The sequence below is a fragment of the Myotis yumanensis genome, unplaced genomic scaffold, assembly GCF_028538775.1.
Source record: "Myotis yumanensis isolate MYYU_CA2020_CCGP unplaced genomic scaffold, mMyoYum1.0.hap1 SCAF_1, whole genome shotgun sequence".
Lineage (NCBI taxonomy): Eukaryota > Metazoa > Chordata > Mammalia > Chiroptera > Vespertilionidae > Myotis > Myotis yumanensis.
In genome coordinates, this window is record NW_027223752.1 from 33,632,318 (window position 1) to 33,656,197 (window position 23,880).

Consider the following 23,880-nt stretch of genomic DNA (forward strand, 5'->3'; position numbering starts at 1 on the left):
CCAATTCACTGTCCCTCAGACCGTTGGAGGACCGGACTATAGTTAAAAAAAAAAACTATGAACAAATTCCTATGCACACTGCACATATCTTATTTTGAAGTAAAAAAACAAAACGGGAACAAATACAATATTTGTATTTGCATGTGGCCCGCAGGCCGTAGTTTGAGGACCCCTGATCTAAATAAACCACTTATTATATACTAGAGGCCTGGTGCATGAAATTCATGCACAGGTGGGGGGTCCCCTATGCCCAGCCTGCACCCTCTCCAATCCGGGATCCCTGGGGGATGTCTGACTGCTGATTTAGGCCTGATCCAGGGGATCAGGACTAAACTGGCAGTGGAACATCCTTCTCACAACCTTGGACCACTGGCTCCTAATTGCTCACCTGCCTGCCTGCCTGGTCACCCCTAACTGCCCCCCCTGCTGGCCTGGTCACCCCTCACAGCCCCCCTGCTGGCCTGGTCACCCCACGCAGCCTGCTGTTCAGTCATTTGGTTGTCCCTCACTAACCCCCTTGTTGGCTTGGTCGCCCCATGCAGCATGCTTGTTCAGTCGTTGGGTCATCCCTCACTAACCCCCCCTGCTGGTCTGGTTGCCCCACTCAGTCTGCTTGTTCAGTCATTTGGTCATCCTTCACTAACCCCCCTGCTGGCCTGGTTGCCCCATGCAGCCTGCTTGTTCAGTTGTTTGGTTGTCCCTCACTAACCCCCCTGATGGCCTGGTCGTAGGCAGCCATCTTGTGAGGGCGTGAGGGTTAATTTGCATATTATCGCTTTATTATATAGGACTAGAGGCCTGGTGCACGACATTCGTGCACTGGAGGGCGGGGGGGGGGGGGGTGTCCTGTGCCTTTTCGCAATTCGGGAGCCCTCGGAGGATGTCAGTAGGACATCCTTACTGCTACCGCGGCGGGGGGGGGGGGGGGGGGGGGCAGAGAAGCTCCCACCACCATCGCTGCGCTCGCCAGCCATGAGCCTGGCTCCTGCATTGAGCATATGCCCCCTGGTGGCCAGTGCACATCATAGCAACTGGTCATTCCCCCATTTGGTCAATTTGCATATTACCCTTTTATTATATAGGATGTTCTTCATATATTCTCAGTGATATAAAGATATGTCCTCCCTGACTTCATCTACAAACTCAGTGCAATCCTGATCAAATAACAACCGTGTTGGGGGTGAGAGAGGGTTCCACTGGAAGAGTTCGAATACGAGCAAATAATCAGGGGAAAATCTGAAAACATAAATAAAGGGAACTAGATGATCTCTGAGGGCTCCTCCACCTGGAACATTAAGTGATCTGTAACAACATCCATTCACTCCATCAGTCTTCAGTACCCACTTACTGCAGATCATGGAGAACCTCTGAACGCTTTGTCTTATGTGACCCGCCAGTGTGCTTGACACACAGTAGGTGCTCAGCAGTGTGTTACATCAAGAGGGTGTGTGCATTGTGCTCCAGAGACCCTGGTTCCCCAGGAACTGAAGGGAGAGGTCAGCAGCTCTGATTGTCATAAAAATAGTGCTTCCTCCCTCTGGGGTCTTGAGGTTTTCACAGGAGGTAAGAATACAAAGGCTCAGCATCGCCCAGAGAATTGGGAACAGTCCTCTCATCTCATACCCTCCTGGCCACACACAGAAGATGACCTTGGTCCTTGCTCTTCTCTGACTACCTAAACCTCTAGTTCTCTTATCACACTTGCTCCAGGAAATAAATAGATAATGAATTAGCCAACATTTAAAAAAAGAATACAAAGGCTCTCTAGCATGGGGAGCTGCAGAAAGCAGGGTAACCCGGGAGCCCCACTGGTGGCTCCTGCCAAGTGCCTGAGCTAGGCAGATGGCCATGCTAGCTTTGGGCCTGGGAGGGACAGAAATGGATGTTTCATTGTGATTAAAGAGTCCTTTGTGGGAATGACATTATTGTGGGTTAATGGTGGATAGTGGTTTTCTTCCTTGACTAATATCTTTGAATATTACATTAAATTGTTTTTAAGCCACTAGAATGGTTATTAAATTAGTACCCTTTTGGAAAACAGTCTGGCAGTACATTTCTAGTGCTATATTTTTTGGCCCAAGGCCTTTTCTGTTTTATTCTGTCCATTATCTTCCCCTAACCATGGTAGGCTGCCAATTGGGCCCCAAATCTCCCATACACCCAGAAGAATTAAATTTAACCTTTGGAAGGGGAGTGACATGTGTAAATGTGCCACTCATTTAGGGTTCCTATTTTAATCTTATAACTAACTATAGACAATTATTAGGCGTAAAGATGTTCGTGACAGTCTTATTTATAAGACTGGAAATTTGAAAACAATCAAAATGTCAAGAGTAGGGAAATAAGTAAGTAAATTATGTTCTGTGAGCTGAAAAGAATATATGGCAACCATTTACAATAATTGATATAGGCTGTGGGGAAATAAGTACACTCTTATGCATTCTTAGAGGGAGCATAACCTGGTATAAATCTTCTAGAGGTAAATTTACCAGTATGTATCAAGAGTCTGAAAAAGATGTGTACCTATGATTCAATTTTAGAAATCTGTCCTAAGGAAATGATTAAAAATGGGTTCCATTTACAGTAGCAAAAGATTGTTGAGGAAAAAACCCCCCCTAGATTTCCAGTAATAGGAAATCAGGTCAATGAATTATGGTACACCCCTTCAACAGAATACATTGCAACTATTTAAAAAGACATAGAAATGTATTCTGTTAAACAAAGAAAGATGTTCACCATCCACAGTTCAGTGCAAAAAGGCAGGCTATAAATTATTATGTGCATTGTGATTCCATTTTTGTTTATCTGGATGTTCTGATTTGTCTTAATGAATAATTATTACCTGTGAAACCAAGGAAAAAAATAACATTAACCATAGTAACTATGAAAGCTCTGTAGCAGCACAGAAAAATGCTTGCTCAATAATGAGAGAAAAGAGCAGGATGAAAATTGCATATGCTCTGTGATTGCAGATATGTAAAAATTATGGACTGTGACAAGAAGGGAACACTGAAAAATAAAAACAGCGATTTGTTAAGATGGAGAGATTACGGGTGATTTTCCATCCTTTCGGTTATTACAATGTTTATGTCATTTTTATTTTTTTAAGTGGAAAAAAGAAGCCCTTTGAGACTTTTCCTCTCTAGCCTCCCCCCTCCTTGGAACAGTCGTCTTTATGGAACACAGGCTGCTTACTAAAAAGAATGCCTTACAGTGAGCCTGCCTTTTTACAGCCTTTTTCTACTTCTTGGTGAGAGCTGTCACTGTGACCTCTTCTCCTTTGACCGCCCCACACACTTCTACCCTGTCTTATCAGCCCTGACCCTTGACCCAAAACACCCCGATAGTGTTGGACTAACCACCCCCTCTTGGGCACCCTGAACCCCACCAATCAAACTTGCCAGCACTGAAGCTTAATATCTCAGGGGCTCACCAGGGCAGCAAGCCAAGCCAACATAAACCACTAGTAATGGATTGATGCATATTTGACCCTCCCAAAACAGGCGCTCATATACATAGCTCTTGGGAGTACGTTCCTTTGTGGAAAACAAATTTGCAAATAAATCAAAAGCCTTTAAGATGTTTACAACCTTTGGTCTAGCGATTACAATTCTAGGATGTTATAAAATAACTAGTGGCTCAGTGCACAAATTTGTGCACATTGAAAGGAAATTAATTAGAAGAAATATTTTAATATCGCTATTTGCCCTTTCTCTGTAATAGAAGTGTCAACCAAATTCATGATCAACATTGACAGATGGAAACACATGTGTGCGATTGGCACCAGCGAGAGCTTTATATGTATTGTGCATGCACGAGTCAACTTAGCCTTTTATATATATAGAATAAACTTGCTTAATTAGATCTGCTTTCTAATTAGGTAAACTTTTTCCAGCCCAGTGAAGAAACCCAACTTCTCTTTCAGGTAATTGTCAGCAACAGAGCAGTAAATATCAACACAAAGCAGATTATTATTATAGATCACTCAGGAAGAACAAAGGGTAAAATATTTAACTGCAGCAGTGTTTGACTATATTATGTGCAGTGAGAAAATCTGAAGTCATTTTCAGGGTCCACCATTTCTTTTCAGCCTGGTCAAGTTTCCAAGCTTTCTAAATCTCCGTTTTCCAGCTAATGAAAAGAAAATAGGATTCCACCGAGTCTCCTATCTACCTACTCTAGGACTTCGGTGAGGATCAAATGAGATAAGGCAGGGGAAAACATTTCACAGACATTTGGTTAAAGTGTAAAATGTTTCCACCTGGCTATAAAGCAAGTTGTGTTCCTGGGCTGAAGAAACTCCAAGGAAGCTAGTTGCTAGGGAGAGGAGGCCAGGTGTTGCTACATGACATCATTACCCAGCACCCACAGCCATCATTTCCGGGCTGGGCTGGGCTGTGGGCCACATTTTGCACCATGGGGTCTTGGCAGTGTCGGCTACAATTTGGTGGGCTGTTACTCTGGGGTGGTGGCGGGGCCTGTGTCCCACTTGGGGGAAGCCAAGTGTTGCTTTATCCAGGTCTGCGGTGCCGTGTCTCTGTAAATGGCCAGTGTGCATCACGGCAGCTCCTGTGTTGAGCATCTGCCCCTGGTGGTCAGTGCACATCATAGCGACTGGTCGGACAGTCAGACACTTAGCATATTAGCCTTTTATATATACAGATAAGTACAGTGGGGCCTTGACTTACAAGTGTCCCAACTAACGAGTTTTTCGAGATACGAGCCGTCTCTCGGCCGATTTTTTGCTTTGAGTTGTGAGCTAAAATTCGGGTTACGAGCCAGCTTCAGATACCCCACCACTAGTTAGTGCAGAGAACGTCACAGTGAACACCACAACATCAGCCCAGCATCACGTGTCTCACTCGTTCCCTTTTTGATTTGACATACGAGTAATTTGAGTTACGAGCTCCGTCACAGAACAAATTAAACTTGTAAGTCAAGGCCCCACTGTATATGAGATGTGGGTACAAACATATACCACTTCATATTTTTTATACCAGTAAAACATTGGAAACAATCTGAATGCCCAAAAATGGAAGCTTGGTTAGATAAACTATGGCACATCATAAGGTGGTCATATAAAATAGAGGCTACCCAGTTAAATTAGAATTTCAGATAAAGAACAAATAAATTTTTTTAGGATAACTATGTCCCAAATATTGCATGGGATATACTTATTCTAAATAAAACCTGTTCATTGCTTATCTAAAATTCACATTGGAATATAGTTGTACTAAAAAAATTATTTGTGCCAGAACCGGTTTGGCTCAGTGGATAGAGCGTCGGCCTCAAGGGTCCCGGGTTCGATTCCGGTCAAGGGCATGTACCTTGGTTGCGGGCACATCCCCAGTGGGGGGCGTGCAGAAGGCAGCTGATGGATGTTTCTCTCTCATCGATGTTTCTGGCTCTCTATCCCTCTCTCTTCCTCTCTGTAAAAAATCAATAAAATATATTTAAAAAAAATTATTCGTTGTTTATCTGAAATTCTAATTTACCTGGACATCTTATATTTTTATTTGCTAAATTTGGCCACCCTACACATCCAATAATAGAATATAGCTATTAAAAGTCATGTTTTGAGGCAGTGCCCTTGTGATCCCAGATCTATCTCTTGCTTCAACAGTGTTTGGACAGAACACACCCAGGGACACCCATTCTTCCAGCCTCGGGCCACTCTCCTCCATCTTATCGAGTCACCACCTTCAGAAACACCTCCCGGACCAGCCAACACACCATTTTTTTTCTACCTTAACTCCTTATTGCCGAACAACCAGGAGCTCCCAATTGGTCAGAATTATTCCACCAGGGTGGAGGCTGCGGTCAACCACCTGGCCAACCTGCATCTGCGGGCCCCATACACCTACCTCTCTCTGGGCTTCTATTTCCACCACCACGATGTGGCGCTCAAGGGTGTGGGCCACTTCTGCGAGTTGGCGAGTTGGCGAAGAAGAAGCGTGAGGGCACTGAGCATCTCTTAAAGGGGCAAAACAAGCGCGGTGGCCGCATTCTCTTCCCGGACGTGCTGAAGCCTCCCCAAGGTCAGTGGGGCAAAACTCAGGACGTCATACAAACCTCCCTGGCCTTGGAGAGGCACCTGAACCAGACCCTTTTGGAGCTGCAGGCCCTGGGTTCTACCCTCGCAGACTCTCAGCTCTGTGACCTCCTGGAGAACCACTTCCTGGATGAGGAGGTGAAACTGATCAAGAAGATGGGCCACCACCTGACTAACATCCGCAGGCTACCGGCCCCCAGGTTGGGCTAGTATCTCTTCGAAAGGCTCACCTTCAAACTCGACTAGGAGCCTTTGGAGCCCAGAGGGCTTTCAGAGGCCCCTCTGCATCCCCGGGTGCCTGGCTTTTACCTGAGCCTCTTCCCGAAACTACTAGCCATTCCTTTAACCACGCTGAAGCCCTCTCCCATGCATTGGACCAAATGAAGCAATAAAGCTTTTTGCAGCAAAACCAAACAACAAAAAAACCTCATGTTTTGAAAGCAGTGGCTTTCAAATCGTGTTTCTTCTCTCCCTGTACTCTAGCTAGAACTTCTTATCTTTCATCTATTTTATATTTTAGACTTCTACATAAGATTTGGTTGAAATCACATAAAACAGTAAAAAAAAGAGTTTTAGGAAACAACAATAAGAGATGGTGCTCATAAAATAATATGTAGACAAAAGTCATGTTAAAAATCAGTATGATTCTAGGTTTGCATAAACTACACATGTATATATGGAGAGAGAATGAGATAGACAGATACCAGACATTCTAAAAAAAAAACACTAAAAAAAAGCACCCAAACAGTTATTATCTCTGGGTGTTGGAATTGTAGATGAATTTTAGAAGATTTCCAGAAGACTTTTCCAGATTTTCTGCTACGAACGAAATGCATTTACATTTTGAAAATAATTACTATTACAAATATTCCCTCTCAGATGACATTAATACCTTAACATCATTAAGCCTTCATACCCATGATTCTTAAATCTGGAAGCTCTGAGCTCTTTGGCGATCTAATGCCATCTCTGTGTCCTCGTCTCAGGGGTATTCACACAAAAGTTTGCATACAGTTTCCCCGAGCATCTCTTGTTAAGATCCCGTCCCTAGATTCTAGAATGCCATTTTCTTTACTTTGCCTGCTTTTGAAGTAGCGACTCACTCTGTGCCTGTGGCAGTGGTTCTTAACCTATTTGGGGTGGAAGTGAACAGCGGTCACACATCTCTGCTCTGAGACCCCGTTAAAAGCAGCACCCATAAACCCACACGCTGCTGTAGGCGGCTGAGGAGGTTCACATACTCCCTGAAGTCCACTCTTGGGCTCCAGGTTCAGAACCTCTGGTGCAATCCCAAGCCTTTGGCACTCACTGGAGCCCTGACTAAGCTAATTCCCTTTAGGACCAAACTGATTAAATATAGATTTTGAAAAAAGGGACAAAGCCAGGGATAGAATCTAGCTCAGCATTTCCAGGGCACTGCCACACAGCAAGCACTTCTAAAGCAGTGTGTGTGTGTGTGTGTGTGTAAGAGAAGATGATGCCAAGGAAGAATTTCTTTCTTGTTGTTGTTGTTTTTTTTTTTAGGAAGAATTTCTTGCACACTGAGTACTGCTGAAAAGCATTAGAGTTGGGAGGGTTCCACAAACAGGAAAAAGAACCAGAAGGGAAATCCAAAGTAAGGGAAATCCGTACTTTGTATGATGCCTTGAGATGGCTGAATGGGGCAGGGAGGGGATGGTGGGGTGGGATACAGGAGTATTGTGCCAACTCCAAGCTGGCTGTCCACTCCCTTAAATAGCTCTCTCAAACAGATGTACCATGAACCAACCTCATTTATGCTGCCTGAGAACCATGCAGGGGCCAATTGACAAGGTGAGGGAGACTGCTGAGCGCCTGGGAGGACAGCCTCATGGAGGGCTGGGCAATTTGGCAGTAGCTAGTGGAATGTTAAATGTGCACGCCCTCCTATCCAGCAACTCTACCTCTTGGTATCTCTTAAAAACAAACAAAAAAAACCCCCCACAAACAAAAAAAAGCTTACCTATATACCCAAAGAGGCATATACAGGGTGTTTTTTGCAGCATGTTAACCAACACAAATTTATCTCTGATCCATTTTACATTTTAAACCAAAATATAATCACCAAACTCTATGAATATAATGTGATTTAGACTTTGCTTTGGGCGATGGGTGCATGATGCAATGCGCAGATGATGTTTTACTGAGTTGTACACTTGAAACCTGAATGGTTTTGCAAACCAATGTCACCCCAATAAACTCAATTACAAATATGTATTTGCATTTATTTTCCAAGGGGAAACCACAACAATATTCTGCACAGGGAAAGTCCTAAGCTCAGGCCAACGCTGCCTTTGTCTTTTTCTGCTATGTATTCACAGGATCACAAGGCCAGTAGGTGCCTAAAAGAGCCTTTGAGCGGTGGCAGGTGCGGGGCTTCCATATTCCTGGAAGACTAACAGGGATGCCATTCCGGTGGGAACAACGCTCGTTTTCTCTCTCTTTGCTTTCATCTTAACAAAAAAGATTTTTAAAGTTCATCTGGAAGAACAAACATCAGAAAAGAGCCCTGCCTCTCTCTAGTCCCTCTGCTCCCCAACCCCCCAAAAGGAAGCAAAAAAACAACAGAAGAGACTTGCCTCGCCAATTATTAAAACTCTTAGAAGAGCCGAGTTCGGAGCAGAGAAGGTACTCGGAGAAAGGCAGCGGTTAGAACTAGGCAAAAAGAAAGATAACCGTGGGGTGTTAAAAAAAAAAAAGGTTAAAAGTATGAGAAGATTTGGAAAAGCCTGGAATCAGGGAGACAGCAGGGTATCGAGGAAGGAGTGCCCGTGACCTTTATTCTGAGGAGCCACAAGCCAGCCTCCCAAGCAGAGGGAGCCGGACACATGAGGAAGTAATGACACCACCACCTCCTCCACTGGGCTTCCCGATGGCCATGGCTGTGGATTCTAAAACTTACGCAGACGAGGCATTAGAGCTGCTGAGGAATTTGCCAATATTTACTATGAGACACTGGACAGAAGTAGACGGCACTGACCCAGCTGTATCTGGACAGGGCCACTGTGATAGGAATGGAAGTGTTGTTACAAGGTTGGAAGCCTTAACTGATCTTTTTGAGGTGTGACCTTCCACTGAATTCCAGGTTAATATGTTAGATTGCCAACCAGGTCATGAGCAAGCTACCCTGGCCCAGAGTATGGTTCTTGTTGTGACCAGTGGAGCTGTGAGGCTTGATGGAAACAGACAGCCCTTCAATCAGAACTTCCTGCTCGGACTACTCCTGACAACACTGTGTGGAAGACTGCCAGGGCCTGCCTCCGTTTTCAAGAGTGGGCAAAAGTAGCCAATGGGGGCAAAAGTCCATTCTCCTTTGGTCCAGTAGTTTCAGCAACACAGTTTTATGTGAATTAATTCATTTCATTGTGGTTTTAATTTCTAGCAGCAACTTCTCTAGCACCTGCCAGTTTGGGCTATTGCCCTTAATGGCTTTAATGATAATTTTTTACATGCCCTATATACCAGTGGTTCTCAACCTTCCTAATGCCGCAACCCTTTAATACAATTCCTCATGTTGTGGTGACCCCCAATTTCATTGTTACAAATTGAACATAATTAAAGCATAGTGATTAATCACAAAAACAATATGTAATTATATATGTGTTTTCCGATGGTCTTAGGCAACCCCTGTGAAAGGGTCGTTCGACCCCCAAAGGGATCTCGACCCACAGGTTGAGAACCGCTGCTATATACATTTCACTAATGACATTCTTATAGTAATATTATAAGCCCATGATCTCTGTATGAACATACTTCACTGTGAGCCCAGCCTATTGCAAAAATGAAATCCTTTTTATTAAAGCACATTTTTATTGATTTCAGAGAGGAAGGAAGATGAAGAGAGAAAGAGAAACATCAATGATGAGAAAAAACCATTAATCAGCTGCCTCCTGCACACCCCCCACTGGGGATCGAGCCCACAACCTGGACATGTGCCCTGACTGGGAATTGAACTGTGACCTCCTGGTTCATAGGTCGATGCTCAACCACTGAGCCACACCAGCTTGGCAAAAATGAAATCCTTTTATAATACTATCTACAGGATGTCAGCACAACATAACTCTCTGAGAGGAAGTGGGGTATTTTTTTTTTTGATTAGGTTAATTTTGTAGTGGAGCACATACCTATTTTCAGTAAACATTGGTAATACAGTTTTGGTATAAGGCTTTTTCAAATCAGTTCAATGAAAAAATTTCTACTTTTGGTTTGCATAACTACTCTGACATATTAGAATCCTAGGTAGCCGAAACCGGTTTGGCTCAGTGGATAGAGCATCGGCCTGCGGACTGAAGGGTCCCAGGTTCAATTCCGGTCAAGGGCATGTGCCTGGGTTGCGGGCACATCCCCAGTGGGAGATGTGCAGGAGGCAGCTGATTGATGTTTCTCTCTCATCGGTGTTTCTGACTCTCTATCTCTCTTCCTTCCTCTCTGTAAACAATCAATAAAATATATTTTTAAAAAATAAATAAATAAATAAATAAAATAAAAAGAATCCTAGGTAGAGATGTTCAGTGGTCTTTTTTCATGTTACCTAATGTTTTCTATGTTGACATGTTCTTATGAAGTGAATTAATCTACTCGAGAGGTATAACATGTTCTTAGTTGATACCTGAGTATTGGATATACTCAGTGACTTAAAAGCAAAACATGCTAAAAAGATTTTTCTTGGCAGCTCCAGGTTTATAACTTTAGGTGATGCATGGTAACAGCTTTAATGGGAGAATAGGGAGTGAGAAATAACAAGGTTGCCCTAGCTGATTTGGCTCAGTGGATAGAGAATTGGCTTGCGGACCAAAGTGTCCCGGGTTCGATTCTGGTCAAGGGCATGTACCTCGATTGCAGGCTCCTCCCCAGCCCAGGCCCTGGTCAGGGCTTGTGCAGGAGGCAACCAATTGGTGTGTTTCTCTCACATCGATGTTTCTCTGTCTTTCCCTCTCTCTCCCACCCTCCCTAAAAATCAATGGGAAAATATCTTTGGGTGAGGATTAACAAACAAACAAAAAAAGAAAGAAATCACAAGGTTGGCCAGAAGTTAGGAGGGGGGGCCAAATGGTAAATTTGTGGTACTTGTTAAGATAGTAAGTATTGCCAAAGGGTCATGACTATCACTTCTGTTTTAAAGATTATTTTTAAAGGTTTTTCCAGCCCGGCTGGCGTGGCTCAGTGGTTGAACCAGGAGGTCATGGTTCGATTCCTGGTCAGGGGGCACATGCCCAGGTTGTGGACTCGGTCCCCAGTGAGGGGCGTGCAGGAGGCAGCAGATCGATGATTCTCATCAGTGATGTTTCTATCTCTCTTCCTCTCTGAAATCAATAAAAAAATATACATATATATTTTTTAAAAAAAGGTTTTTCCAGTTCACCTCATACTTATCACCAATATAAGTCTCAATTTATTCAAGAACTTACGGAGGTGAAATGTCAGCAATAACCTGACCCTGCAGCAGGGTCTGCCAGGAAACCTGGAAATAAAGCCATTGCTCTCTCTTTGGGACACCCTGAACTACTACTGCTGCTTCTTCTTTTTGTTAATCCTCGCCTGAGGATATTTTTCCATTGATTTTTTAGAGAGAGAGGGAGGGAGGAGGGATATAAGGAGAGAGGGAAAGAGAGAAACATAGATGTGACAGAGACACATCGATTGGCTGCCTCCCACACATGCCCCAACCGGAGCCAGAGATTCAAACCCACTGGGGATCAAACCTGCAGCTAACAGTGATCTCACTTCTAGGAATATATCCCAAGAAACTAGAAACACCAATCAGAAAGGACATATGCACCCCTATGTTCATAGCGGCAAACAGCCTAAGTGCCCATCGGCAGATGAGTGGATTAAAAAACTGTGGTACATCTACACAATGGAATACTACATAGTGGTAAAAAGAAGGAACTCTTACCATTTGCAACAGCATGGATGGAACTGGAGAGCATTATGCTAAGCGAAATAAGCGAGTCAGAGAAAGATAAATACCACATGATCTCACTCATTTATAGAATATAATGAACAATATAAACTGATAAACAAAAACAGATCCAGAGACACAGAAGCATTGATCAGACCGTCAAACCTCAGAGGGAAGGTAGGGGAGGGTGGGGGCAAGGGGGAGAGATCAACCAAAGGACTTGTATGCATGCATATAAGCCTAACCAATGGACACAGACAACAGGGGGGTGAGGGCATGAGTGGGGGGGTGGTGGGAGGGCAATGAGGGGATAAGGACACATATGTAATACCTTAACCAACAAAGAAAAAAATTATTTAAAAAATCTCAATTAAAAACACACACACACACACACACACACACACACAAGAAAATAAAAACAAAACAACTTGACCGAGGATTGAACCTATGACCCTTCTGTCCGCGGGCCAAAGCTCTAACCACTGAGTAATCGGCCAGGGTGGGACACCCTTAACTTCTAAGTCTTCCATGTCAACTTCAGGCCAAAAGTCTCCTCTGTGCTATCCACCCTCAAAGTAAGTAATTTCTTTCCTGTGTTTTACACGGTGAACTACATTATCTTTATTTACTCATTAACATTTATTTAATTTTATGATTTGTTCTTTTACATGGCATTGTGAGCAAATAGATTTGTTTTAAAACATGTTCTAGTTATGTGGTTCAGACTTTGTCTTTTTAACAAGAAAACAGAGAGCAGTAGATCTTCATTAGCCCATAAACTTCAAAAGAACAAACTGATTCATTTTATGTCTCAACATCTAAAGAGAAAGAAATATAGTTTCTGTTTTTGGTTAAACTTTAAATGTATTTTCATTCTTGAATTTGTTGTTTTAATGTTTTTAAGCTAGATGTACCAACTTTGCACATTGCAGCTCAAAGTTAATATTTCTTTTTTTAAATATTACTTTTATTTTTATCTTTTTAAAAAATTTAAATTCCTTATATGTCTCCTTTATCCCCCATTGACCTCTCTCCCGGCTGCTCTCACCCCCCAGCACATGCCCTCACCCCCCTACTGTCTGTGTCCATTGGTTATGCTTATATGCATGCATATAAGTAATTTCTTATCACTTTATTTGAAAACCAGTAATTCATTTACTTTTCTCCCAAACAACACATTTTATTTCTATATATTAACTAAATGGAATTAAATAGGAGGAGGGGTGGAATTGGAATTTAAACCACTTGTACTTATAGCACTAAATCAAAACTTATTCTTTATTCAAAATGAACTGGCTGATTTTGGATTGGCTTTTTTAAAACCACAGCTTTAACAGCCACAGTCAGAGTACCCAACACTGCCCTTCCTTCGTGGAGAGCAGTCTCGGTAAAGCTGCATGTAATTGGCAATAAGTAAATTAAGTGGTTGTACACTATTCATGAATTGAATGTTTTAAGACTGTGTATGAACTGTTTTTTTCCAAATTCTGTATCATTTTCTAAATGGCTAGAACTACTCTTCTATGAACTAGACTGTATTTTTGACATGCACATATTTTTGTAACTTGAAAAAAAATAAAATTTGTTTTGACAAGTTTTCTAAAAAACAAAACAAAAACAACAACACGAGCTCTAAAGCCACTATACTAAAAAAACAATTTGGTACTGGCTGAGCATAAGACAAACAGATCGGTGGGACAGAATATAATCTAGAAATAATACATACAAGAACTCAGTATATGATAAATTGGCATTCTAATTTGGTGAGGAAAAGGTACTTTGGCATAAATAGTGTTGGCATAACTGGCTATATGGAATAAAGCAAAATTAGGCTCTCACTTCATGATAGATACTAAAGTAAATCCCAGATTAATTTAAAATATAAATATAAAAATTAATAAAAATATAATAAACCTTAGCACAATATCCAGTGTGGAAGACCCTTAAAGAGGGTAGGAAATACATAGCCACTAAAAAAAAAAAGTAGACTGGATTATCCAAAAGTTAAGAATTTTCCTATGGCAGAAATACTATTAAATTCAAAAGACAAATGATATATCATGTAAGACCTCAATATTTATACCATGTTTAACAAATAAAAGGTTAATCCCTTACTTTGCCAACACCATGATCTTGGGATTTCCAGCTTCTAGAATTATGCAAATTAAAACTCTGTTGTTTGAGGGAAAAAAAATAGGTTAATCCCTGAAATATGCTAAGACTCCCTCAAACTGATATGAAAAAGGACAAACAATCCAAATAATAAACGGGCAAAGGCTATGGACAGTCCATTAAAGAGGAGATGCAAATTTCCAATGAACACACCAAACAACTGATCAGTAGAAAATGAAACTAAAGGAAGATGCCATTCTCGTCCATTGGATGGGCAAAAATGAAGAAAGAATAATGATCTCCACAGCCGGTGAGGATACAGGAAACACAGCAGAGGTATTCGTTTCCACCACCTTGGAAACCAATCTGGCGAGGTAAATTCAAATTTAAGATACACGGAGTTTTCATCAGAAATCCCAGTTTGGAAGCTTACGCGACAGAACTAAAGGCACGAGCATGTAAAGTCCTGCATAAAATAGTGTTTGTTTAGCATTGTGTGTGTTGGCAAAGGCTTGAGACGCCCTGAATGCCCGTTAGTGGGGAATGGTACAAACTGTGGTAGGGCCATTCCACGGGAGGAGGTTGATCTAAGCACACTGTCCCGGAGGGATGTCCCCAATATTTAAGGGAAAAAGCAATTTGAGGAATCATTTGTAAGGTACAATTCCATTTTCTGTGTAAAGAGAGGGCAAAGGAGAGAGAGAGCTAGCTATGTATGTATATATGCATTTCTATGATCATAGAAAAAAGAATAGGAAATTACACGGCAGGCTGTTAATGTTTAGCTCAGGGAGATGGGATTGGAGAGGGGTGGGAAGAAGGGGCAGGGAGAGAGAGTTTTAACTTTTTCTTTAGAAATTATTTCTCTGTACTATTGCACTCATAAAAACAGGCATGTGCTGCTTTTGTGACTTGTAAAAACCTAATAATCTTTTTAAAAGAATGTGGCTTTCATTCTCGGTTCTGCCCTCATGTTAGCTGGCCTTCTCAGAGGTGGGCCAATGCCCTTGGCCTCTGCCACTGGGCAGTTCGGGGACTCCACGCTGAACCACTGCCCTTCCTCCACCTCCACCTCCTGCCACCCACCAACAGCCTAGTCCTCAGCCCTCTTCCCAGGGCCCCAAACGGACTCCCAAGCACTTCAAAAGTCAGTGAAACCCAGAAGGTCATGTCTAAGGCCAACCCACTCTCCCTCCAGCTCCACAGTGGATGCTGTGAAAATCCTACAGATGCTTCAGTGGCCAACCCCCCAGTCTACCTGCAAAGCCTCTCCTGCCAGCTTCACCCATCATGCTGGGCAAAAGCAAGAACAGCTTTCCCAGAGGTGAGAGAATGTCACCTCGCTTCCTGGGAAAACAGCAGCTCTTGGAGGTGGCCCTGGCCGCAACAGCATCCCCAACAGCCCTGAGCCCAGGGACAGCAAGGGTGAGAACGGCTTCACTCCAGTTCTGACTCTGGTCAGGGTTTCCCGTTCCGGGTCTGCATGCTTGTATGAGTCATGGTTGCACTGTATGTGTGCACATGGGCCTGTCTGTAAGTAGCATGGGTGTGCTCATGTACGTACATATGTATGTGTATGCTGGTGTGCTGGTTGGTGTGTGTGGCACACACACTAATGCTTTAAACATAAAAGCTCTTCGGGAAGGCAGAGGGGTTCACCGCCAAGGCTGTAGATTTGCTTATTTTGGCGTGTGTGTGTGTGTGTGTGTGTGTAAATGTCTGAATCACCTGTGGCAAATGGCAGCACCATAAGAAATGACCGTCCCTGAAAGTGGCCACTAGGGGACTGAGAAAAGAGAAGTCCAGCTGAGGAAGGAAAGCTCTCTCTGGATGTGCATCCCTTCATCTTGCCTCTGGGGCTGTTTGCATTTCATCACCTGAGAGTAGCTCCCTCAGACCCTGATCCATGGCCACCTTGGTGTCTTAAGAGGAGACAGAGGAAGCCCCAGTACAGAGAAGGGCAGGGGATGGCTGTCACCTCTGGTCTCTCAGAAACCAAGAGGGACGAGATAAAGAGAGAGTGACTGACAGCGGCAACAGGAGCTCATAGAGCCCCAGCTGGGGTGGCTCAGTTGGTAGGAGCATCGTCCCACACACTGACAGGTAGGTTGTGGATTTGGTTCCCGGTCAAGGGCACGTACATGGGTTGCAGGTTTAATCCCTGGTCCCGGGATAGGGGTGCACAGGAGGCAACGGATTGATGTTTCTCAGAACAATGGTTCTCTCTCTCCAGGCTCCTCTCTGTAAAAATCAATGAAAATGTCCTTGGGTGAGGGTTAAAAAGAAAAAGTAGCTCATAGAAAAGCAGGATGAGGACTAGGAGGTAACAAGGGGATCTAGGCCCAGGGAGGTCACTGGTGACCTTGACAAGAGCACTGAAGAGAAACTAGGAACAAAAACCTGCTTGGAGTGGATTGAGACAGAATGGAAGGCCAGAGGCAGCACAGCAAGCACAAACCACTCTCTCCAGGACTTTTGCGATTTTAACTAAAGTACAGAGACTCGGAAACAGCACGCCGCTTCCCCAGGACACCACCTGCCACGTAACGGGTCCCCAGGGGTGGACACTCGCCCTGCCCACCTCAATCTCGACCTCACGCAGACGTTCTAATACCTTGTCTAGACTTTCCTGTTGTTTTCAGAGAGAGGGCTGCTCTAATGCGCCAAAGCTGGAGGCAGAAGTGCCAGGCCATGGCTGTGGGTGATGCCTAGAGCTGAGCCTCGGTATCTCTGAGGACACAGGATGGGTCTCCCATCCCCAGAGACAAACCTCTGCAGGACAAAAGCCTCCAGCCTCCTCAGTCACACCCTCTGTCTATACCACGGGGCCACAGAATGTCCCCAATACAGCCTCCACCAGATCTTCCCCCTGGGCCCCGGAATTTGGCTTATTAATTTGTCTTCTGCCACAAGGACTGCTTACTCACAAGAACTGTTGCCACGGCAACCAAACAGCCAACCTGCTGTTCTAGCTAACAGGCATGAGCCTCCTGCTGCTACTTGGCTTGGCCAAACCCGGGGGAGGTACCCCCAAAGTCTGAGAGGCTGCAACATGGAGGGATGTGGGAAGTGAGGGAGGGGAACAGGAGGGCATTCATGAAGGCAGAGTGCAGTGTTTCTGCTGTTGTTTCGTAATTCCGCAACAGGTTGGGGCTGGGAGAGCTGCAACATGACTCTTGCCAGAGGGGCCCCCACATCCTCTAGCGATGTTAGCCACTTCTCCACAAACACATCCCGCACTCCCTCCACTCCCCTCCTGGTAGCAGAAGGAGGGGGAGGCCCCAGGGGCAGAGAGGGGGCCACACACCACAAGAAAGTCCTGCAAATGCAGCTGATGGACCTGAGACAGCCCCCCCCCCCCCCCCGCCCCTACCAAGACAGAGTGGGCCCTCTGGAGCTGGTGGTGGTGAGCCCCAAAGTTGCTCTTGAGGGACTGTAACCCCTGGGTCCTCCTGACTCTTCCCCAGAAAGGGGTTATTTCTTGGAACCAGTCCGGAATGTCTTTAATCTGAGACGTATTTGAGTGACCAGGGGTTCTGAAGCCACACAGATAAGAATTCAAGCCTTGGCTCCTTCGCTTGCTACCTGTTTAACGTTAGGCAAACTACTTAACCTCTCTAAGCCTCCGTTTCTTTAGCTGTGAAATGGGGTGAGCATAGTACCAATATCACCAAATTATTTCAAGGAATAACTGAGACCGAGTCAAGTGTGCAACACGCAGTGCCTGGCACACAGCAAGCTCACAGGATGTAGAGAGTATTGTCATTAGTATTTCCATTATTATCACCATGAATGATGACTATGTTGATTGACAGACCTAGAGGTCGAAGACATAAGTGAGAGACTTTAAAGAACTGAAAAAGAGCCTGGCTCAAGTGGCTCAGTTGGTTGAGCGTTGTCCTGTGCACCAAAAGGTTGCTGGTTTGATTCCCGGTCAGCGCACACACCTGGGTTTCGGGTTGGTCCCTGTTTGGGCCCCGTACAGAAGGCAACCGATCAATGTTTCCCTCTCACAGTGATGTTTCTCTCTCTCTCTCTCTCTTTCTCTCTTTCTCTCTCTCTCATCAATAAAAACATATATTTTTAAAAAACTGAGAATGGCCGAAACCGGTTTGGCTCAGTGGATAGAGCGTCGGCCTGCGGACTGAAAGGTCCCAGGTTCGATTCCGGTCAAGGGCATGTACCTGGGGATGTGCAGGAGGCAGCTGGTCGATGTTTCTCTCTCATCGATGTTTCTAACTCTCTCTCTCTCTCCCTTCCTCTCTGTAAAAAATCAATAAAATATATTTTAAAAAAAAACAAAAAAAAACTGAGAATGATGAAAGCAAACCTCAGCATAGTATATATGTTTAGTATCATTTTTGTTTTAAAGAATTAACAGTAAATATCTTTTTACAAAATATATTCTTATTGATTTCAGAGAGGAAAGGAGAAGGAGAGAGAGATAGAAGCATCAATGATGAGAGAGAATCATTGGTCGGCTGTAACCGAGGCATGTGCCCTGACTGGGAATCGAACCATGACCTCCTGGTTCAGAGGTCGATGCTCAACCACTGAGCCACCACGGCCGGGCAACAGTGGCTATCTTTAGATGATGGCACTATGGTTATTTTTCTTGGTGTTTTTTTTTTTTCTTCCAAGTTTTTTGGACTGAATAGGTATAACCTCCGTAATAAAAAAAAATTTTCTAAGAGCATTTAATAAAAATAAAAATTTAAATATTAGAAATGAGCATTAAAAATGAGCTACAGATTAAAAACCATTGAAGGGTATATTTTAAACAGGTAAATTGTATGGTATATGAATTATATCCCAAAAGGATTCTTAACAAAATGCCTTAAAAATGATTCAAGGTGTGCAGGGAATAACCCATTCAAAAATTTTTTACATAAAAATGTATAAACTAAAGCAAAATAAGAAGAGAAAGAAAGAAAATGAGGCAAGAACTAAAAAACAGAACAATTATGTAAAAGTTAAAAAGTTGAATGACTCATTCCATTGGTGAGGCGATAGAAACCAATACTTGTGTATACTGCTGGTGGGATATAAATTGCTCCAACTTCCAAAGAGAGAAAAATCAATGAAAATTACAAATGCTGCGAAGGCATATACTCTGACTCAGCAAGTCTTTTTTAGGAAATTTATCCTATAGATATCCTACTATGAGAAATGATGGACCACAACATTGCCTATAATAGTAAAAAGCAACACTGGAAACAGCCCAAATGTCCACCAATAGGTGGCTGGTGGAATATATTATGGTACATCCATACAATGAAAAAATACAAAGCTGTGGAAATAAAAAGAAAAGAATAAGGAAACGGACGATCTTCTGATATGGGAAGATTTTTAAGCTATATGATTAAGTGCAAAAAAAATCAAGGAACAGACAGGAAATATAATAGATATGCTTACCCTTTAAGTAAAAAGTGGGCAAAGACTATAGATTTATATTTCCTTACATATGTATTCTGGAAAAATACATAAAAATAAGAATAGCTGAATGGGTCTGAGTGAAAATTGAGCAGATGGGGGAATAGAAGTTTCCAGAGTGAAACTTTTCACTGTATATCTTTTTAACTATTTGATCTTAAAATCTTATGAACATACTACCTATTAAAAATTAAATAAAACTTCATATGCTTAAAGGAAGAAGTTAAAGAGTAAAATGATATGATAGTTGGGAGGGGTCTGGATGAAACAGAAGGGTGGATGTTAATGTTAAATGTTGAAGCTGATCTGTGGGGATTTGTGGTATGTTTGAAATTTTTCATAACAAGTTATTAAATATTTAAAAGGTCTTCATAACAGTCTAAAGATAGAAACAATCTAAATGCCTATCAACTGGCAAATGAATAAGGAAAATGAGGTCTCTCCACACAATTATTTATCAATAAACAGGAATAAACTACTGATACAAACTACAACATGGATGACCTTCAAAAACATCATGTGACGTGAAAGAAGCCAGACACGTGACCACACACTATATGATTCCGTTTATATAAATGTCTAAAAAAGGCAAATCCATAGAAACAGAAAGTAAATTAGTGGTTGCCTAGGGCTGGGGGTGGAAAGGGAAAGTGACTACTAGTATGGTCTAGAGCAGGGGTGGGCAAACTTTTTGACTCAATGGGTTCTTAAACTGGACCGGAGGGCCGGAACAAAAGCATGGATGGAGTGTTTGTGTGAACTAATATAAATTCAAAGTAAACATCATTACATAAAAGGGTACGGTCTTTTTTTTTTTTTTTTTTTTTAGTTTTATTCATTTCAAACGGGCCGGATCCGGCCCGCGGGCCGTAGTTTGCCCACGGCTGGTCTAGAGTCTAGACCAGTGATGGCGAACCTTTTGAGCCCGGCGTGTCAGCATTTTGAAAAACCCTAACTTAACTCTGGTGCCATGTCACATATAGAAATTTTTTGATATTTGCAACCATAGTAAAACAAAGATTTATATTTTTGATATTTAATTTATATATTTAAATGTCATTTAACAAAGAAAAATCAACCCAAAAAATGAGTGACATAGGTTCGCCATCACTGGTCTAGACTTTAAGGGATGGAGAGAGGAGAGAAAAGTCAACACAATTCCTAATGTGTACTTAAGTGCCTGGGTTTCTTTGCAAGACAGAGGGACAGTAAGCTGAGGAGTTTAGAGCCCAGGCTTTGGAGCAAGATAGACTGTGGATTAATCATGGCTCCTCTACTGCTTTGGCCATCAGATCAATGACAAGATACTTCACTTCTGTTACGTCTCAGCTTCCTCATCTGTAAAATGGGTTGCAAAAAATGGTACCAGCTTGAGGGGTGTAAGGATTACATACTCTAATATGTGTACAGTGATCAGCATGCAATTAGGGCTTAATATATGGATGTGATTGTCTTCTATCTAATTTTCTTGTTGCCTACAGATTCATTTCTCATTGCAGATCATTAAGGAGGTATTGCACTTTGTTGAGGACAATTAACCAAACATCTTGTGCTCCCAGCTCTATGCTCCAACTCTCTACATTGGGACCGACCCTGTCCTCATCCTGGAGGGACGATGCAAACTGCAGCCACTGTCCCCAAAAGGCATCTGCCAGCCTCTCCACAGGGCACCTGCAAACCAAATGGGAGACGGGGAGCCACCCTCACTAGGCTAAAGAGCAAAGGCTGAGGGCCTTTGGGTAGATCTGTGAGTTTGGTAGAAGAAATATTATTATGGGGAGGATGGAGTAATTTCCCATCTCCCCAGAGTGCAGAGAACGAACAGCTGGGTCTAGGTTGGGGCGGGAGGCTGGCTGAGTTCAGCATAAAGAAGGACTTCCTCCCTGGCCAGTGTGGCTCAGTTGGTTGGGCATTGTCCTATGCACCAAAAAGTTGCCAGTTCGATTCCCGGTCAGGGCACTCAGACCCGCTCCCCAGGCTCTGGGCTGCTGCTCCCACTCCCTGCCCTGCCTGCCTTGGCACTGGCCTCCTCTCCCAGGAGGAAGAGAGCCCAACACAGACAACACCGCTAGGCAGCTGCCCCACCTTTCCCCTCTATCCCAGGACAGAGATCATAATGGGAAACAGAGGTCTGGTTAGGGCTAAGAGCACTAAATTAAGAAAGAGACAACCTGGGGGGCGGGGGGAATCCCAGCGCTGCCACTTATTAGCTGTGTAGTGCTGGACAAGTTACCTAACCTCTCTGTGCCCCAGGACCTATCCCGCAGGGATGTTGGGGAAGAAAGTGACATCATGTGTGTAAAATGCTTAGCACGGTGCTGGGCACATCGTTACCATTCCATAAATTGCAGGTATTAAACTAATGTTAAGGCTGAGAGTCGCCCACAGGTCCCCTTTCCCACCCCAGGTTCCTATGTTAAAAGGGACACATCAGGGCACCACCCGGCCTGTGTCCGGGAGGGGCATCCAAACCCCTCCCTCCCAAGGTAGCAGTGCCTGTGGGGCCACACCCATTACAGGACTTGGGCCCCCTCTGAGTAATGACCGTGGATCCTTAGGCTTTATGGTACTGGGTGTTTTGTAAAGCAGTGTCACATGCACTATCTCATTAGAGAAGCCTGCGTGTATCATCATAATAGCCGTTTTACATATTTTAAAATGCAGAGATTCAAGGGGGTTCCCAGCTGAAAAGAGGGACTGACACCCAGGGCGTTGGTCTCCTGGTCCGAGTCATTCTGGGCCTTCCTGGCAGAGGCGAGGCTCTGTCCTGCCCTGTCATACTCTCTCTCCTGCCTGAGCGTCTGTGTTCAGTGGTCAGGCCAGGGTCAAAGTCAGGGCCTGGTGTATGTCTGTGGAAGGCACACCCCCTCCCATTGCCCTGGCCAAGAGCAGGAGAGGTGGGGACGGGTCCTGGTCTCACTGGGTTGCATCCTCACCAACTCAGCTGTCTGCACAGCTGGTACCTGGGGTCATGCCATGTAGAGATGTGGGGAAGTCGGTGTGAAGTCCCACCAGTGGACTTCGCGGACAAACCTCAAATACTTCTATGTAAACTTTTAAAATATTAAGTCTTAACAAAATAACAAAGACAAGCCCTTCCAAAAAGAAGCTCCCTGCCCAGCCGGTGTGGCTGAGTGGTTGAGCTTTGACTTATGAAGCAGGAGGTCACAGTTCGATTACAAGGGCACATGCCCGGGTTGTGGGCTCAGCCCCTAGTAGGGGGCATGCAGGAGACAGCCAATCAATGATTCTCTCCCATCATTAATGTTTCTCTCTCTCTCTCCCTCTCCCTTCCCTTCTGAAATCAATAAAATATATATACTCTCCACCCTCATTTTCAAGGGCTGGTAATTTTCGGAGACCGATACCATTTGAGTTGAGATTTTGTTCCCAACCCAGAGGTGAGGTGTACATGGAATTTCCCCCAGCAGGGCTGAGTGCTGGAGGTGCTCTCAGGAATCACATTCTTAATATGAATCTTTCAATCACTCTCTACAACAGCATCTTGGGGTCAATGAGAGCCTTACTATTTTTATAACCTTTTCATTTGCTTCTGTGAGTTTAAAATCAACAGAGAAACCAAAGGGCAACGCGCATTCCCAAGTCTTGTTGTCTCAGCTCCTCTGGGGAGGCACCAAAGACGGGTGATATGGAGTCTGCCCCTGCAGAGCTGTTCCCAGTGCAGGCGGGTTCAACGCTGATGTCTTGGGACAGTTTTCTGTCTCCCCGCCCCCATCCCCGCCTCCCTGTTTGCCTGCAAGGCAATCCAAGGTGTTGGTTTCCTGAGGCAACAGATGCTTCTCCTGGGAGCATTGAATTGGGGTAGAAGGACTGCCTCCCAGGAACCTTGCAAAGATGGGCGAGATGGTGTGGGACACAGCGCAAACTTGAGCATCTGATGATAAACTTGCACACCTGGGTATGCAACAGTAACTAGCATTGTGGCACTGTCTCTTGCTTTTAGGAATCTTACACATTAGATCACTGACACGGACCAACAAAGCACATTTGTTAAATTAATTATAAAAATGGCCCAGAACAATTTCTACAAGGGGCACAAACAACAGCCTTTGTTTTGGGAAGCCCAGCATCCATTTCTCCTTCCAAAGAGTACCCTGGTTTCCTTTTAGGGAATTCTCTCTCTCTTCTTAAATCTTTATTGTCGAAAGTATTATATAGGTCAGTGATGGTGAACCTTTTGAGCTCGGTGTGTCAGCATTTTGAAAAACCCTAACTTAACTCTGGTGCCGTGTCACATATAGAAATTTTTTGATATTTGCAACCATAGTAAAACAAAGATTTATATTTTTGATATTTATTTTATATATTTAAATGCCATTTAACAAAGAAAAATCAACCAAAA

At 43.7% G+C, this 23,880-nt stretch overlaps 1 protein-coding gene and 1 pseudogene across 2 annotated transcripts in view; one reads left to right on the forward strand and one right to left on the reverse strand.

Annotated features, from left to right (window-relative positions):
- GALNT16 (polypeptide N-acetylgalactosaminyltransferase 16) overlaps window positions 1-23,880 on the reverse strand; it is an 89,464-nt gene that overhangs the window by 37,323 nt on the left and 28,261 nt on the right. The window lies entirely within an intron of this gene.
- Window positions 8,780-9,424, forward strand: LOC139008143 (NTF2-related export protein 2-like; annotated as a pseudogene).